This window comes from Cricetulus griseus, unplaced genomic scaffold, assembly GCF_003668045.3.
Source record: "Cricetulus griseus strain 17A/GY unplaced genomic scaffold, alternate assembly CriGri-PICRH-1.0 unplaced_scaffold_1, whole genome shotgun sequence".
Taxonomy (NCBI): Eukaryota; Metazoa; Chordata; class Mammalia; order Rodentia; family Cricetidae; genus Cricetulus; species Cricetulus griseus.
The window spans coordinates 3,120,714-3,132,077 of record NW_023276808.1 but is presented as its reverse complement, the minus strand read 5'-3'; the positions used below and the strand labels follow the sequence as shown (position 1 = coordinate 3,132,077).

The 11,364-nt window shown below is 48.4% G+C and overlaps 1 protein-coding gene across 1 annotated transcript in view; it reads left to right on the top strand.

The window, feature by feature from the left end:
- LOC113838584 (ephrin-B2-like) overlaps window positions 1-11,364 on the top strand; it is a 665,634-nt gene that overhangs the window by 20,050 nt on the left and 634,220 nt on the right. The gene's annotated exons all lie outside the window — the stretch shown is intronic.

Below are 11,364 nucleotides of genomic sequence, written 5' to 3'. Positions count from 1 at the left end.
CAAGGTCAGCCATCAGGAAGGGGGGGGGAATTGAGTCTGCTGTACCAGACACCAGACCTTGAGAATATGCTGATCTGGAATGGCTCTGTGTCTCATTTGAACCATCCAATGGAAATGATTCTGTATTTCGCCTCATTTGAAAGACTCTGTGTTTCACCTCATTTGAATAACTCTGTACTTTGCCTCATTTGAATAACCCTGTATAGCGCCTCATATACATTGACCAATGGGAATAGCTCTGTATAATGCCTCATTAGAATTATCCAATAGAATCCCTGCTCCTAGCTTGCGCCTTTTTCCCTATATAAGGACCCCTTTCCCTTGGCTCGGCGCGCTTAGCCACACAGAAGCTAAGTCGCCCCGGGTACCCGCGTCTCCAATAAAGCCTCTTGTTTTTGCATCCAGTTCGTGGCCTCGCTGATTCCTGGGTGTGGGTCTCCCTCTACGAAAGTACCTCTTCGGGGGTCTTTCATTTGGGGGCTCGTCCGGGATTAGAGACCCCCACTCAGGGACCACCGACCCACGTTTGGGAGGTAAGTGTTGTGCGGATCCGCTGTTTTGTCTTGTCTGGTCTGAGTCTGTCTTGTGAATTGCGCTTGCGTTTGTAGTATACAGCTGTGTACATTTGTATTTGGCGGATCCGAGAGGAGCTGACGAGCTCGGACTCCCGACCGCGGCTCCAGGAGACGTCCTGGTAGCGTTTGAAGCCCTCAGGATGAGGGATTTGTATTTTGAACTTGGGAAGCCCTCGGGATGAGGGATTTGTACTTTGAACTTAGATCTATGACTGGACATCTTCCCAGTCTCTTTGGAGAAGGCCCTCGGCTTGAGGGATTTGCAATCTTTACTGGGGGCGAAGAAGGAGGGCCCCCTTCTTCGACCCCACCCCCTTCTCAATTCTTTCGACTCTCTGTCGAAACCGCGCTGCGAAAACCTGTTCTGTGTTCTGTGTTGTTTGGCCTTTGTTTTGTAATTGATGTGCATAAACGCAAATGAATTACTCTTTGTTCCTCAGCTCGAGCGTATAAACTTATCTGGCCTGATCCGGACATCTAAACGGCCTTAAAGTTATTAAGAACTGTAAAAAGGACTTTGATGAAATTTTGATGTTAACTGAGAAATGAGAAAAAAAAATTGTAGGAGACGTAAATAATAAAAAGGGAAAGAAAAAAAAAGAGAACTTGTCTAAAAATGTCTAAGAGTCAGAGAAATGAACTAGTAGGTTATAGAGGATTAAAGCAAGTCATAGCAGAAAAGATTGTTATAAAAGGTTATAGAGAGTTAAAGCAAGCGGTAAAAGTTACAGAGGGTTAAAGCAAGTTGTTGGAGGTCACAGAAAGTTACAGAGGGTTAAAGCAAGTTGCAGAAGGTCAGAGGAAAGTTGTCAAAGGTCAGAGAAAAGGTTGTTACAAGTCACAGAAAAACCCTGCCTAAGAAAGAAGTTAAGCTACTGTTTAAGGAATCCTGGCACTTAGATGTGCCTGCCCTGGCCTTGCATCACCTGTACCTCTCTAGAGCAGGTGCTAATTATTTACAGAAATAAGACCTTACCTAGCCACCTGTAGATACTTAATGTATGCTTAAGGCAAGTAATTAAAACAGACAAACAGACCTCTAATGCTTCAGAGATCTTCAGAATATGGCATTTAAATTGTTATCTTTAAAGTTTTTAATGTCAGACAGACTGCCAGATCCTGACAATGACCCAAAATCTCCAAAAGATTACGAGGCACCTCGGTTCCCGCACCTGGACCAGTGAGCGAGATGCTCAGATATAAAACCTGCCGCCTGCCAGAACCTGGCCGAGACCGTGGACAAAGCTGCTGGACGCTGGAAAATTGATTGTACCCCTTTGCCTAGACAAAACAAGGTCAGTCTTTTCCATGTCCCTCTTCCACAGAGAGAAAATAAAACCTCTCACAGTATAGGCCTGGCAAAGATTGTTGTTCTTTGAGACAGCTGCCTCCAACGGTAATGGAGAAACTTGGGTTTGGCTAACTGTATATGGACCTGCTTCTAACTGGCTTCTGTCACTTTTTAGTAGATTCGGATAAAATATACCCTTCTCAGATCTCTGAAATATTACTGGTTGTCAGCTTGACAGCATCAGACAGTCAGATCCACTATAGACTAGTCAGTATGTTAGCTGATAAAATAATGACTATCTACTGTTCAGGCACAAGCTCAAGGTTTTTAAGTTTATTTTGGTTGTCATCTAAGTACAAACTTAAAGGGCTTTTCATCAGGCCAAAGGCACCTCTGTCCAATCCATACCCGGCTCTCTGGACAGAGGAGAAATGTACATGCTTATAGCCCAAATCTGTAGTTCTTGCTAGGACTCAAAGTTATAAATATGTTCTTGCTGTTTGAACAGATATCCAGATATCTGCTTTTTCTGCACTGTGGGCTTCAATAAATAAGTTTTAACCTCTGTTCCCAGTTTAAATATGTCTTAAACAGGTTTCTGCTTCTGACAGACATCTGAATATCAGTTGCGGACTACAGGCTGTTCTAAATAGACTGCGAGCCCTGGACTTGCTATGGATATGAACCAGTCTGCTGATGTGGACACCCCCTATCTCTGCAACAGTGTCTGCTAACCAGAAGCCCCTGATGGATTCCCCATTGCCCAAATTCCTTTTTGCTTTTGACTAGCATTTCAACCTTCTGGGGTCCCTAACTTCGTCCCAAAGTCAGCAGGAAGCAGTTTGGAAAGAAATTTCGCCGTCCATTTTCCCTGGTTAGAATGCTAAGTCAAAAGGAACTCCCTTGCATGGGGATGCGAAACGACAGGGCATGCTCACTGGAAGCCTTCATCCTCATGGGACAAGATTCAGGTAACCAGAGGATGGCAAAAGGGCTCCACCGGTACCACCTCTATGCCTCTCCTTATTTCCTTTACAGCGTGTTAGGGAAATCAACCCGATATAAGAGGGAGCCAATATCCTTTACCGTGGCCCTATTATTAGGAGGGATAACAGTGGGGGGCATAGCAGCCGGCATAGGGAATTAATCATTTCAAACTTCTACAGCAAGCCATGCACACAGATATCCAGGTCCTAAAAGAGTCAGTCAATACACTCGAGAAATCCTTAACATCACTCTCTGAGGTAGTCCTATAACAGACCATACAGGAATAGAGGCAGCATGGCCAAGCTTAGAGAAAGACCTAACCAGAGACCTCTGAATGGAAGATTCCATTCAGTTACAAGAGAAATGGGGGAATGAAAGACCCGCTCGAAATGCCCCTGAGCCCCCTGCCCCGAAGCTGCCGGAGCCTCCCAAGCCTTCACCCCGGCAGGGCTCGCGCCCCCAGCCCGCCCCGCCTGGCATCGCGCCTCGGGGCTGGGGCCGAGCAACGAGCACCAGGTGGGCAGGCCCGAGAACGAGCACCGGGTGGGCCGGCCCGAGAATGAGCACCAGGTGGGCCAGCCCGAGAACGAGCACCGGGTGGGTCGGCACGAGAACAAACACCGAGTGAGCCGGCCTGGAGCCCTGCCCCTGAGCCCCCGCCCCGCCCGAAGAGAAACACTCCGTCCCAAGGTCTCCGCCCCCAAGGTCAGCCATCAGGAAGGGGGGGGAATTGAGTCTGCTGTACCAGACACCAGACCTTGAGAATATGCTGATCTGGAATGGCTCTGTGTCTCATTTGAACCATCCAATGGAAATGATTCTGTATTTCGCCTCATTTGAAAGACTCTGTGTTTCACCTCATTTGAATAACTCTGTACTTTGCCTCATTTGAATAACCCTGTATAGCGCCTCATATACATTGACCAATGGGAATAGCTCTGTATAATGCCTCATTAGAATTATCCAATAGAATCCCTGCTCCTAGCTTGCGCCTTTTTCCCTATATAAGGACCCCTTTCCCTTGGCTCGAGGCGCTTAGCCACACAAAGGCTAAGTCGCCCCGGGTACCCGAGTCTCCAATAAAGCCTCTTGTTTTTTGCATCCAGTTCGTGGCCTCGCTGATTCCTGGGTGTGTGGGTCTCCCTCTACGAAAGTGCCTCTTCGGGGGTCTTTCAGTCAGATATGGGGTAAGAACCTGAAAGATGAGAGAACTAGTTGATCAGCCATCAGTGACTCCTGCCTCCTCCATTTCTAAATCTAAAACAGAGAAGGATCCTTCCTCAGCCCATTCGTACTAATTCCAGTCTCCAATCTCTACACAGTTTTCCAAACCTCTATGTTGTATTTGGTCAGTTAACTGGTAGCTCTGCTCTCTGATGGCACCCAAGCTTTATTATAAAAATATGATAAAAAACCACACAACCCCCAGGACTTCACTTCTTATCCATCTCACAGTTTGCTACTTCCCTTCCTCATATGAAAGTGTCCATGACAGATGTCTCATAGCATGGACATCTCAACATCCTGTGGTCTCAAATGCAACTCAGCTTCCTCTTCACTGCTTCATGCAATGAACTCTCACAGACTCTTCACTTGGGGTCTGATTGTCAAAAACATAGATGTGTAATATAGTGAAGAACTGACCACAGAAGAAGAATCCATCATCTTTATATTTTGCATCTTTATTGTTTGCATAGTCAGTAAAAAATAGGCGATTCTGCAATGATTTTGTGGACCCTACCAAGCTTGAATCAAATTTGCCAGATTTTTAATAATGTTGCTCCTGAGACAAGGAATTACTTTGCCTATTCATTCAGTATGGTAAGGGCATTGGTGGATAGAGTTGTGAACTTGGGCTACCTTCCTAGTCTTTTAATGAAGAGACCCTCAGTTCTGAGCAGTCCCGAGTCATGAATGGCCACACTGCTGGGTCTGCTCTCAGCACACTGCAATCAGAAATGGAAAGACGTGGACACCGCCCCAAACTCGGCCAAGTCCCCGGGCAGAGCCAAGAAAACCAGGCCCCTGCCGAGGCGCCTCCTCCGTCTCCACCGCAGCCCTCGGCCTCTGCAGCCTAGGAGACAGCTCCCGCCCGCCCGCCCGCCCGGGGCTCGCCTCGGGGGCCGCCGCCGCCTGGGTCCCCGCCCCCGGCTCCCGCAGGATGCACGGGCAGCCCGCGCTTCCCACAGCCGCCCCCGCTCCTCGCGCTCCCGCCCGCGGCCTCCACTCCCCCGTTCTGCGCGGTGTCGCTCAGCTTGACTTTCTTGTCCAGACTCCCAGGGGTCTCCATGGCCGAGAAGCGCGGATGCCCAGCAGCTGAGCGAGCGCCCGGGAGCGGAGGCGGGGCCGAGAGGCCGGAGGCGGGGCCGAGCAGAGAGCAGGGGCGGGGCCGAGAGGCCGGAGGCGGGGCCGAGCAGAGAGCAGGGGCGGGGCCGAGAGGCCGGAGGCGGGGCCGAGCAGAGAGCAGGGGCGGGGCCGAGAGGCCGGAGGCGGGGCCGAGCAGAGAGCAGGGGCGGGGCCGAGAGGCCGGAGGCGGGGCCGAGCAGAGAGCAGGGGCGGGGCCGAGAGGCCGGAGGCGGGGCCGAGCAGAGAGCAGGGGCGGGGCCGAGAGGCCGGAGGCGGGGCCGAGCAGAGAGCAGGGGCGGGGCCGAGAGGCCGGAGGCGGGGCCGAGCAGAGAGCAGGGGCGGGGCCGAGAGGCCGGAGGCGGGGCCGAGCAGAGAGCAGGGGCGGGGCCGAGAGGCCGGAGGCGGGGCCGAGCAGAGAGCAGGGGCGGGGCCGAGAGGCCGGAGGCGGGGCCGAGCAGAGAGCAGGGGCGGGGCCGAGAGGCCGGAGGCGGGGCGAGCAGAGAGCAGGGGCGGGGCCGAGAGCCGGAGGCGGGGCCGAGCAGATAGCAGGTGCGGGGCCTAGAGGCCGGAGGCGGGGCCGAGCAGAGAGCAGGGTAGGGCCGAGAGGCCAGAGGCGGGGCCGAAAGGGGGTGGGGCCGAGTAAAAAGCAGGGGCGTGAGAGGATGGAGGCGAGGCTGAGCAAAGAGCAGAGGCGGGGCCGAGAGGCCGGATGAGAGGCAAACAGAGAGCAGGGGCGGGGCCGAGAGGCCAGAGGCGGGGCCGAGTAAAAAGCAGGGGCGTGGCCGAGAGGATGGAGGCGAGGCTGAGCAAAGAGCAGAGGCGGGGCAGAGAGGCAAGAGAGCAGGGGCGGGGCCGAGAGGCGGGAGGCGGGGCCGAACAGAGAGCAGGGGCGGGCCCGAGAGTCCGGATGAGGGGCAAACAGAGAGCAGGGGCGGGGCCGAGAGGCCGGAGGCGGGGCCGAGCAGAGAGCAGGGGCGGGGCTTACGCTTGGGGCTCAGTGTCTTACTCCCTGATGTGCTCCCTGGAGAGTGCTGGCCTCCTCCGGAGCTCAGTGTCTCTGTGACGTGGAGGGCGGAGCGAAGCGCGAGAAGCCAGGTCTGAGCCTCGTCGTCCAATCACCAGGGGCGATGCCTGAAGCTCCGCCTTGACCCTGAGAAGGGGCGTGGCCTGAAGGTTAATGCGGAACCACCCCTCTGGATGCTGAGCATGCAAGTCATCAGGCTTGGTGGCAAGCACTCTACCCACTGAACCATCTCAACATCCCACATATCTTTCTTAGGGGACTTAACTATTCACTAGTGGTAGATTAAAGCAGTTCTATAACATTTATATGTATTTATTATGTGATTAAGTCAATGACCAGATGTGTGGGTGGTGCTCAGAGCTTAGCTTTCCCTGTGGAGTAAGGAACAGGCGATCAAGAAGGGGTGTGGCATTCCTTGGAAGTGTCAGTGTAAAATCATAATTTAATGACATGACGTGTGTTTATATGCTCCTGTGCTCTTGTGTCTGTATGGGAGCCTATCTATATACCCTCTGAATATGAATGTAGTTTCTACCTTGTCTGCTGAGAAGGCAAAGATACAAAGTAGCAATAAGCACATCTAGTGTCCAGCTCATTGCTGCAGATATCTATCCCCACTGAGGCAAACTGGCTGCCTCCAAATCTGTGATGAGCTGCGCCTGGTGCATCTCATGTGACACAAAGTGAAGAAAAGTTTCTGAAAATGTTGGTGCCTCTCAGTATACAGCTGTCCATAGCGTGTTTGTTCTGGGGTCCTGAGGACTAAAATCCAAGGGTGCTCAGTTCCCTTATATAAAACAATGTAGTGTTTCATGCAACATGCATGCTCAGCTCCCTTATATCAAAACAGTGTAGTGTGTCATGTAACTTAGGCATGTCACCTTTCAGGCGCCCTTACACTGACACCTACTGCAGAGTCCACATCATGTAAATATTTGCACTGTTGAGTAACTCTGGAAAAGGCAAAGCCTCTGCAACTAAAGGGTTTTAAAGTTCTCTAGATGGAAACATACCTAAATCTATTCATATGTCTGTCTATGTATCTATCTACACATGTTTACACAAATATAAAATGAATAAAATTGAATGACAAATGAGCAACAGGAAAATACATAATAAATTATTTCTATCTAGCTATAAATGCACAACTCATAAAAAGAAAGATGATTAAGGGCCTACAACCCCAGTGGGGTAATAAGTGAGATCTCAAGGCAGTGAGTTCACAGGAGATACCCAAGTGGCCACTAAACCAAGGGTAAGCCCAGCCCCCATATTCAAATTAAAGCAATTCCCTTTGCATCTGTGAACACTTTGCTTTTGTGTAAGCTCAGTGTCAGTGCTGGTGTGGGTCAGCTGATCATAGCACTCGCAGTGCTGATGTAACACAAGCATTCTGGAAAGTCATTTGGCAAACAGATATCAGTAAAAACCATCCAGTGACATTTGTCCTGACTGCAATAGTAGAAAATCAGTGTTAACACTGGTCTGCCGAGGGAGCCTGGTTAAACAGTTACAGCAGCAAAGTCATACAGAAATGTGAGAGTTTGCAACAGAGGCTTTAATGATTGCCAAACCAGACACAGTAATGCAGACTATTAATTAACAAACATTTTCCTCTGTCACTGAAGGAATTACAATATTTTCCACATCTTTATATTTCATATATTGTCTTAATTTTCTAAAATGTAAAGTCATCAATTTTGGTATCAGGAAAAAGGGTTTTTATTTTTTTCTTAAAAAGTTTTCTTAATATTTTTGTTCTTAAATATATCTCTTTATATCACTAAACAAAATGGATTTCTGCCACAGTGGGTAGAGCTGATACTGGAGTCTTAACCCTGTGTGTCTGTAGAAATGCCACATGGTGTTTCCTCAGACAGTCACACTAGCATTTTCTACTAAGCCTTTCCAGGGTCACCTTCAGGGCTCAAAGCCACACCAGCTGCCTGCTTGCTAGCATCTTCTTCCTTCCTCGTGAGGCTTACCCAGAGGGTCCATCTTCCTTTTTAAGACTTGCTTTTGTTTATTTTGTGTTGATAGTGGGGCACAAAGCAGTCAGTGGACAAATTTGCAGAATTGGTTCTCTCCTTCTTCCAGCTTTAGTAGGAGGGAATCCAAGTCTCTGCCTCCTTCTCCCTGAGAAGGCGGGATATTGTCTGGTCTCCCAGCATTCTAAGTTATAAGAAGTTTTCAATTATTGTTTTTAGTACTTATTTCAGTGAGCTCCTTTTTCACTCAGGACTTTTTTTCTATTTAAAATGTGTCTTTTTTTAACTAGAGACCTCATGTCTTACAGCTTCCAGCAACAATTCTTCAACCCGAGTTTCATTCCACTGTGTTTATTCATCATCCCTTCTCTCTCTCTCTCTCTCTCTCTCTCTCTCTCTCTCTCTCTCTCTGAAGTTTTCTGAACAATTTAGCCTTGGCATAAATGCAGAAGACTTTAAGTACACGGGATGCCCCAGGAAACTACAGGTTTTATTGTGCTCTACTTTTAGAGTGTCCATATACTTTCAACTCTGGTCAAGCAGGACATCAAATACCAAAATGAAAATGTCAACCATTATTATTTTTGAGAGACTTGTTAGCTCCCGAACACACTGGTTATCACAAGCATAACATAGTTAGCTAGATGTCTGTCAGAATGGCTATGTGAGTGGCCAAACTTGACTCTGCCTGGGTGCCTTTCAGCCTATGACTGACATGGTGTATCCTCTCACAGGCGTCCACCTGTACTATGTTGGAGGAGAAGTGTATGTCGAATGCCTGAGTGACAGCAGCATCTTTGTGCAGAGTCGGAACTGCAACTACCATCATGGGTTTCATCCCACCACTGTCTGCAAGATCCCCAGTGGGTGTAGCTTGAAAATTTTCAACAACCAAGAGTTTGCTCAGATACTGGCACAGTCTGTGAACCATGGTTTTGAGACCGTGTATGAACTCACCAAAATGTGCACTATTCGAATGAGTTTCGTGAAGGTGAGCAGTACCTGCCCATCTCATTCAGGCCTGACCCCCGCCTCACCCCTGCTATTTACAATATGCATACCTGTGCCTTCCTGGTATATATTCCTATCAGTGCCCACTAAGAGCACCATTGTCCAAGAGGTTGTCATGGGAACATAGAATATAGTCCTCTCCTCCCACCATGCAGGTCCCAGAGATGGAACTCAGGTCTCCAGGCTTGGTGACAGGCACCTTTATCTCCCCCTGCCTCCCAGTCATCATGCCGTTTATTCCGGGTCAAGCTAAGGGTTTAATAGAGTCCAGGCTGGAGCATGTCTTATTCCAGAACAGGCAGCCTAGTCAGTCTGTCTGTCTCAGCAGTCCTTACGGCTCATATCAGCCTGGGGAGGGACAGCCTAGTGAATCTTGTCAGTTTCAGTAAAGGTTTTACGATGTCTGCTTCCTGAGTTTTAAGGACTTTGCCTAGAGGGTGGAGTGTTTCACCTCCCCTTAAAACATTCAGCAATTCTGGAGCTTCCCTATAAGACAGAAGGTTTTATCTTTGAAGATATTGCTACACAACATGTGTAAAAGGTGAGAGAAGAACCAACTTCACAGATTTGTTCTCTGAGCTCCACATGCACACTGTGGTGTACATTAACACACATTCATGCAACAACAACAAAAAGCTGGGTGCAGTGCTGTGTGTAGTCCCAGCATGGGAGACAGATAGGATCCCTTAGGCTTGCTGGCCGCCAGTCTCGCCTGATTGACAACAGCCCAGGTGCAGCAAGAGAACTCATCTCAGAAAATACAGTGGGGTGTGATTGAAGAAGACAGCCAGTGTAGACCCCTGTGCTCTCCAGGCTTGGACACACAGATAAAGGGACAAGGGATTGTTCAGTTAAAGGTGTAGGACTCTTACAGTGGTCCTGGGTTCAGTCCCAGCATCCAGCTGATGTGGATCATGATAGCCTGTAACTCTACCTCCAGGATCCAACATCTTGTGAAATCCACAGATACCACACATTCATAGGTAAATCCATACTCAATATGTACATATTTGCACAATTTTTAAATAAAATATTAAAAAATAAAGCCAGTTTGATAATACATGCCTTTTATTCCAGTGCTCAGAAATCAGACAGGTAAGCTCTGAGTTTGAGGCCAGTTTGGTCTACATAGGGAGTTTAGGCCAGCCAGGGCTACCCATTAAGAGTATGTCTTAAAAGTATAAGTAAGTAAGTAAAGTGTTAACATAACATTAATGTAGTGGGAAATAAATATTTAAAATATCTTTTTATGTTTTTTTTCTGAGACAGGGTTTCTCTGTGGCTTTGGAGGCTGTCCTGGAACTAGCTCTTGAAGACCACAATGGTCTCGAACTCACAGAGATCCCCCTGCCTCTGATTCCTGAGTGCTGGGATCTAAGCCGTGCACCTCCACCTCCTGGCTAAAATATCTTTACTCAAACAACTACTGTATGTATTTTAAATTTGTAATTATCCAAGACTAATAATATTTTTATTTCAAATAATTTTTTTATTTGAAAAAAGGTCTCATTCTGTACCCTGACTGGCCTGGAACGCACAGAGATCTGCCTGCCCTTGCTTCCCTAATGCTGGAATTAAAGGCGTGTGCCACTAAACCAGACTAAATAGGTGATCCTGGGGTTCTTGGGTACACTTTTGGTGGACAACATCAATCCCCAAAAATTACCCATGCTTTTGCAGTATGTTTGTTTTCTTGTGGGACATAGCCATGAGTCCAAACATAATTATGTGAACTGATCATATCATTTTTTACTTGGTAGAGTGACTCAATGAGATAGAGAGTTAAATGACACCAGTGTGCTTTCTTTTTCCTAGGGTTGGGGAGCCAAGTACCACAGGCAGGATGTTACTAGCACCCCCTGCTGGATTGAGATACATCTGCATGGCCCTCTCCAGTGGCTGGATAAAGTTCTTACCCAGATGGGTTCGCCCCACAATCCTCTTTCCTCAGTGTCTTAAAGGGCCTCTGGCTTCTGTCTCTTGAAAACTGTTGAACCTTGTATGTGCTTGAAGGATGGATATGTCAGACGGGAGAAAACCTGACAAGGGAGCCTTGATAATACTTGACCTCTGTGACCAGCTGTTGGATTGAGAAATTAACAAACATTGGTAACATGATGCTGATATCAAGAATCTGTTTAG